Raw genomic sequence first — 8,456 nt, 5'->3', positions numbered from 1 at the left:
AGCAAAACGTATATACACGAATCAAGTTTTAATACCCAGAATCAGGCTCCAGCATAATGGAGCATTCTTGGACCGCTGAGTGGGACTCCTATACTGGTGGATCCCCAACGTGTGTACCTGCACCTATGGGCATGAAATGCAGCCCCTAAAGATAGGGGGTCAGTACGACATATGTACTGAGTATGTAAAGTGTAATGTAACAAAACTGAAAGTACATCCAAAACAAAGAAGCAGGAGAACAATTTATCAAATCGGAAACATGTACCTGTACTCTATGAATCATAAAAACATGCATGCTAAAATTTTCAATATAGCCGGCCCTGTCAGGGGTCCTGTGAATCATATATGTAGTTTCAGTATCAGGCTCTATGCCATCATCACCTTATTACAACACATCATCATAGTATCAGTATCAGGCCCCGTGCCATCATCACCTTATTACAACATATCATCATAGTATTAGTATCAGGCCCCAGGCCATCATCACCTTATTACAACCCATCATCATCATATATATACAAATGGATGCCGGCCCTCTAGTGAGGGACTCGGTGGACAATGCAGTGAATTGCACGAATTTGATAACCGGCTCGGGACTCGAAGAAGAAGTGTTACAGTATACACGAGTAGAGTAGTGAGAAATAAAACACAGTTTAAATCATTATCTGAGACTCAACTCTATAAGAGGACTAAAGTATTATCTAAGAATTCAAGAAACAGTATAGTCATTCTAGCTACCCTCTAAATGCTATTAGGGGCTACATTAATTACATCTCGAGGTTCCTAGACATATACCAAAGTAAGACTATTTACTTAAGAATTCTAGAGTATTTGTCTTCAAATAGTGTTATGACTAGGAGTCCGTATATTCATTAAGTCCTCAGTGTATAAATGATTCAAGGAAATTAGCTTAACTATCATACAAGCTTTAACATTCAGAACTGAATAAGGAGCATTCAAAAATGGAATTACTTTAGATGTTATATCACTGTTTACTTAGCTTTACGACATGCCAAAAGAAAAGAAGGGATAGGCTTCACATACCTCTTATGGACTCCCCTTAATCGTGTTTATGTCGTTGTCCTCGCGACCTATATAACACAAAAGTAAGGCGAGTATTAATAACCCTTAGATTTTTCAGCAACTTAGGCTAACCACTAATATTCATAGCATTCATCCCTCACTCGCCTTCTCGACTAGTTCTTTAACTAGTTACGGTGTTAATGGAAATCGGACAGCACCTCCCCTATAATGTGTCCTATCCGAATTCCCAACAATGTACTAAACACCTGCAGCCAACCAACAATAAAACCAGCAGCCCATATATATGCACATTATGCCAACATTACACAATATAAACCCCCAATGATTCACTCGAAACTATGAGACCAAAACTAAAGTTTTCAATCTTTCTTTCGCGAATTCTTTACATGTACAAAGCGGAGGGTGGTGTGGCTGCAAGAAGAAGATATCACTCCCTCATTAAATCATTTTCCAGCATCACAACACACTAATACATGACCAGCAGTCACACACCCCAAGCACAACGCGTTATTCGATTATAATTCAACTATAGTGATTCCAAATTCGTTTATTTGGAACGCCAAACTTTTCAAACCTTTTACCCAACTTCCAGAAGCCATTAGGTTGCGTAATACACCCTAATTTAATATGATAAGCTTCAAATTAGAGGGGAATAAATTACCTTTCCTGAAATTGGCTAGAACTCGCCGAAATCGCACCTCGGAATTTGTTTAGCGCGCAGAATCATCGTGGCAGCTTGCTGTCCATTTTTTGGCTGCACCGAACTCTAATTATATACTACTAATACTTCCATATCATTGTGGTATACGCTATATAATTAATTTACAGAACGAAATCGGGACTTACCTTATTTTTCTCCCCAAGCCGTCACACTTTTCTCCCTAAATTAGGGTTTGTTCATCATCTTTGTTTGTTGAAAATTTGATGAAGGAAGCTGGAGTATATGATACATATACATACATATATGTGGCCCTAGGGTGTGACACGTGTCATCCCCAAGAGGTGACATGTGTCCAGCCCCTATTGGGCCACCACATCTACATGCTGAAGGAGGAGCTACCACGTGGCAGTGGGGCCCACCTCCCCCAAGAAGGTGGGTCACCTGCTTTCTTTTTGTGCTTCCATGTGTCACCCTCCCATTGGCTGCCCCACACAATTTTTTTCCTTCTCATGGGTTCGTAATCTCATTTGTAATCTCGTCTCACTTTAAGAGCATATGAAACCCTTGCTACGTAATCTCGGTATGTAATCAAGTAACTCACATATGTAAGACTTCTAAATTAGTAGTTTATGTAGATAAGTCGATTCCTACGACTCGTTACTTGGCCTCCAACTCCTTTCGACTTCTCTTGACCCTATTTCCAACCTTCCCTACCATGGGGTATCACATTCTCCCTTCTTAGAGTTATTCAATAGGGTCGTAACTTAAGTGTCTCACATACTAGCTTCTAAGTAACTTAAGGAACCTTCCGAGTTCAAAGATGTGGGGTGTAACAACATTGTCTTTATCCCAGTGGATATCACTTGTTCCTTTACTAAATTCTCAATGCATCAGTTGTTTTACAAATCTACTTTCCTTATTTGTTAAGGATATTACTATTTTCCACGATGTAGTCACGTATACTCATTACTTGTTTATGCCTCAGGAGCTTTTACCTTTGTCATGTACCTGATGCTGACTTTTAATCTTACTTAAAACCATATTAACTTTGTTCCAATACTGGCCTTATCTAATCACCTTTTCATCGCACTACACCTTTAGTTCATAGCTGTCTATTTCCCTTCTTGTCCAATACTCATTCTTAATTAATCACGTCTATCTTGAGTGCTTCCTTTCTAGGCTTTGCTTATCCTCATAACGATTTCCATTAGATTCACATGATACCTGTTCGCATTCAATCCCATAGTATAACACTTCTTATCCTTTTTCATAATTCCTATGATGGGTTAATTACACTAGAGGAGGTAAATGTTCTTGACCGTTGTCTAAATAATCCCCTAGTATCACAAGCCCTTCTAAATTATGTTAGCAGTTTATCACTAACACCTAACATTGAATAGTCCACGAATTTATATTTTCTGTTCGCAAGTTACACCTCTAATTAATAGGCAGAGAACTAGTAAAATGTTGCCATGAAACATTCTTCAACCACCGCCCAAAGGGAACTAGAATCCAATAAGCATCACAGTACTTTTTCCCACTTGGCTCACATGGTCTCCCTCTAGGCTTATTCTTAAGTCGCGAACAAATTATCAAGTTCACAATTAGGGGTTGAGGGCTTTGTACTTTTCCACGGAAGTAAAACTCAACTGCTGGACATCTTTTCCTTCAACATGAGCTTTTTCCAAGGAAAAAATACGACTGGAAAATATCTTGGTTCCATTTAAATGAATTCCGAACTTTGTTGCTCATATAGGCTTTGTTCGAAATAAAACTCCCCAAGTAGAAGTAGTGCCCCTCACTAATAACCTGGAGGGTACCTCTTTCAGCTTTAGTTTAACATAATAAGTTCACCCTATCGATATCAACTTCCAAGACGTATTATGAACTTCTATCTCATTTTCTTTTTGTTGTTTCTTGGAAATATTTGGATAGAGTTTCCTCTGTATTTCTGACTATCTCAAACCTGCACGCAAAAAATGCCAACAAGGCCTCACAAGGCCAACATATATAGTTATATCATATCATATCGCAGCCACATAGGGCGCCCAATAGAGACAAGATTGTAGAATGATAGACTTACCTCGTATGTTCAGCTCAAATTGCACCCATTGCACTTTCTTGTCTACTCTTGCTTTCAATTTTCAACATTACATGTCAATCGTTTTTCAATACTTTACCTGACATATATCTTTTATGCCTTTGCTTACCTATGTCCTTTGTCAGTATTTTCTTCTATCGATGTTGTCCTTCTGCTGAAATCACAGGTTAGTATGAGGAATTTCATTTTCTATGACTCGGCTCTACTATACAATCTTTAGATATGAAAGAAGAGTAACATTCTAAATGTCTTGTAGCCTCCTGTTTATAGATGTGGTGCACAACACACCGATAAACAAGACTCTACTAGACACGGTCTATAAATACTCCAAGGGCAAACTGCTCTGATACCACTTCTGTCATGACCCAACTCCGTGGGCCGTGCCTAAGTACCCGAGGTGGACACTCACATATACACCTATAAATTATAAGTAAGCCTGCCTTTAGAGAGACTACAACTTGTTATTTAGGCAGCATAACACATAAGCCGATGAGGCTATTATAGCATGTAGGGTCGTCCCATTATATACATACACGCGAGCAGACAAGGCTACCATGGCAACAGAAATGTCCCAAACTATAAATCATATGGACATAATCGAATACATGCACATACATAACCCACACACTTGTCTACAGATCTTTAAGAGTGTTAACAACTATATATGGCAGGATAAGGCTCCCGCCGTACCCTCAAATAAACAAATATATACATAAAAGGATTGGTACCAAAAACTCAGCTCCAACTCAATGGAGCTTCTTCCAAACTTGTTGAGTAGAATCCTAAGCTGGCAGATCCCCAAAACATGCGTTGGTACCTGCGGGCATGAAATGCAGCCTCCCAATGAAAGGGGGTCAGTATAACATAAGTACTGAGTATGTAAAGTATAAAACATCATAATGAGGGCACAACTAACATAGGGATGCAGGGGACATACATAACATTCACAAAACTACAGTACCTACATCTTATAAATTGAAGTCATGTATACCTTCATCAACCCTGTACCCGTCTTGCTGGGGACTCGGTGTTACAAATACATCATCTATCATGATAGGCATATATATTCCATTAGCGCTGTGGAACGTACAACCTGATCGATGTATATAGCAAGTACATGCCGAGGAACAATAGCCCGATCCACATATCATGTAATAATGCCGAGGAATGACGGCCTGATCTGTATATCGTGTGATAATGTTGAGGAATGATGGGACTTACACCAAGTTGGTAGATAATCTAGTTTACAGGACAACCTTTAAGAAGCTTAAGAAAATGTTCTGAAGTACAAAAGTACGGGGTATAACATCCTTCCCCCCTTTAGAACATTCGTCCTAGAATGTTAACTAGTCTCATAAGGTCTTACGAGTGCTTCAAGATTTCTCTGTATTGGGTGTCATCCATAGGCCTCTTATTAACCCATATGATCAGTTTAAGAGGATAGATTACCCGTAGGTATAGGGGACCGGTACAAATATTTCTTTTCCATTTGTTCTCTGCTTCTTAGGTCGTTTCTTCTATATGCTCATTTCATTACCATACTTTAACAGAAGCTACATCCCTAGTTTGCAACCTTTTAATCCATCGATCCAAGATGGCAATAGGTTGCTCCTCATGGGATACTTCTTTGTTATATGGACCTCATCCACGAAGAATATTTTGGGAGGGTCACTTATATATTTGTGGAGCATTGATCTGTGAAAACGGAATGTATTGCTTCAAATTGGCTAGTAGGTCCAATGCATAGGCAACTTTGCCTATTCTATCCCTGATGTGATATGGGCCAAGTTTCCTTTTCTTGTCGAGTCCCATTACACCTTTCACGAGTGATGCTTTCACGAATGCTCAGTCCCCAACTTCAAATTCTGAGTATGACTTCTGTCAATTTGAGGCTGCTAATAGTTCCTCCTGAATAGGTTTCACTTTATCAATAGCTTGTTAGCTAATGTCCGGGCCCATTAGTGCATCTTCATCCACCTAAAATCAACTAGTAGGTGCTCTGCACCTTTTGCCATACGAAGCTATCTATGGTGCCATTTGGATACTATTATAAGTAACTTCAATTAGGGATAGGTGATCACTCCAGCTATTTCTAAAGTTAACAATGCAGGCCCATAATATATTTTCTAACATTTGCATAGTGCGCTTGACCTGTCCACTACTCTGAGGCTAAAATACTATACCAAGATTCACCTATGTTCCCAATCCCTTCTGAAATGATTTCCAAAAGTTAGCTGTAAATTAAACACCCCTGTCCAAAGAAATAGGCATGGGGACTTTATGAAATCCCACTACTTCTATGATACACATTCTCGTATAGTCCTCAATTGACTATGTAGTCTTAATTGGAGGAAATAGGCTGATTTTGTCAGCCTATCCACAATGGTATACATGACTTTATTTTGTAAGATGCAGGTACAATACTTTGTTAGATGTTATATTTTCCCCCTGCATCCCTATATCAGTTGTGATCTCCTTTTGATTTTTTGTACTTTACATAATCAGTACATATGTCGTACTGACCCCCTCTTTTCGAGGAGTCTGCATTTCATGCCCGCAGATACAGATAAGCACTTTGGGGATCCGCTAGGGTAGGACTCTACTTAGCGGTTTTGGGCAAAAGCTATATTGTATTAGAGCCTAGTTTTTAGTACTACTCTTTTAGTGTATATATTTGTTTATTCAGGGCTATGTTCATGTGGTTATTTGTAAGTTTGTTTTAATTGTGCCTATTTGATGTGTTGTAAATGTTTTTATGTCAGGACAGCCTTGTCGACTTGCGTTCCCTTCCACGATACGATCAGTGGTAACTCCTACGGAGATAAAAAAAGAGAAGGGGCTATATGTATATAGAAACGTCATGACCCATTGGGGGTTCTTAGGTATGTATATGGGGGTCCAGGTCAGAACCCAGGCTATGTGTACATGAAAAGGTTTTGACCCATTGGGTTTTTTACGTGTAGTATCATATTATACAAAGTTCAACTTGACTATATATGATAGATATGTATAAAGGGGTCCAGGTCGGAACCTAGTCGCGGCCTACGGGGTTGGGTCATGACAGAAGTGGTATCAGAGCAGTTCGTCCTTGGAGTGTCTATAGACAATATCTGTCACGACCCAACCCCGTAGGCCGCGACTAGGGTCCTACCTGGACCCCCCGTACATATATCTATTAGCTGAGGTCACATTGAATCATAAATAAGACAATATCATGTAATAAAGCCCCACTGGGCGATAACATTTTCATAAACCTGTAGCCCTTTTCATTTGTACCACAACCCGATAGGGCACGCAAGCCGACAAGGCTGCCATAACATAATAACATATATCATATATCATGTAGACCCAGCTGAATCAAACTGACATACACAACCCACATATACATGTCTGCAAACCTCTAAACATATAAATGACAACATATGGCGGGACAGGGCCCCCGCCGTACCCCTGAATGGATAAAACAATTTCTATACATCCGTGGACAGTATCAAAAGCTAGGCTCCGATACAATGGAGCCTCTTCCAGCTGAGCTGCATGGAATCCTAAGCTGACGGACTCCCAAAATCTGTATCTGTACCTGCGGGCATGAATGCAGCCCCCCGAGAAAGGGGGTCAGTACGATATGTGTACTGAGTATGTAAAATATAATATAATACAACTGGAAACATATCTGAGATAGAGAATCAGGGGATAAGATATCAATTCAGAAACCTGTACCTGTACTTTATGAATTACAAAAACATGCATGTTCGAGTCATATCATATAGCCGGCCCTTGCGGGGGTCCGGTGAATAATCTCTGTAAAACCATCATGGCCCCAGTGCCATCACCACCTTATTACAACACATCATCATATATTTATACACGTATCCTGGCCCTCTATTGAGGGACTCAGTGAATAATGCAGTGAACTGTGCACGAGAACATATCCTGGCCCGGGACTCAGGGAAAGAAATGTTACAATATACACGAGTAGAGTAATGAGCAACTATATGCAATTTAAATCATTATCGAAGACTCAATCGTAGAAGAAAATTTAGCTATTGTCTGAGAATCAGGATTGTAATGTAATCACCTTAAATGCCATTTAAATTCCATTAGGGGCTATACTAGCTAGTGTTTCGGGGTCCTTAGACACGTACTAAAGTAAAGCCAAATTGCTTATGGAACCAGAAACATTTGTTAACATATAGTCTGTAAGACTTGAGCTTGTACATTTGTTACTTTTTAACGTATAAAAGTTTCCAGGGAAATAGTTCGATTATTATAAAAGTCCGATATTCAGACGTAAATAAGAGCTGCTAAGAATGTAGTTACCCCGAAACTCATATCATGTTTAACCTACAACTAAGACATGCCAGAAGAAGAAAGGGAATAAACTATATATAGTCTGTACTTTCCTCTATGGGATCTGCATACACATTTTTCATACCCGGCCCATCATGGGGCTCGGTGAATCATTATGGCATCATAATCTCACTTCCATACTAAATACGTATCAAGGGAAATGAGAGATAGCTTTCCACATACTAGTGTTTAACACATAGAAGCCTTACTAGGCAATACTCAATTCTTGCAGAAATTCCAATACTAAGCAGTAGATATGGGTTATGAGGCATACTTGGAGTTTTGGGAATGGAATTATCC

Source organism: Solanum dulcamara, chromosome 3 (genome assembly GCF_947179165.1).
Source record: "Solanum dulcamara chromosome 3, daSolDulc1.2, whole genome shotgun sequence".
Classification (NCBI taxonomy): Eukaryota; Viridiplantae; Streptophyta; class Magnoliopsida; order Solanales; family Solanaceae; genus Solanum; species Solanum dulcamara.
This window is presented reverse-complemented; position numbering follows the sequence as displayed.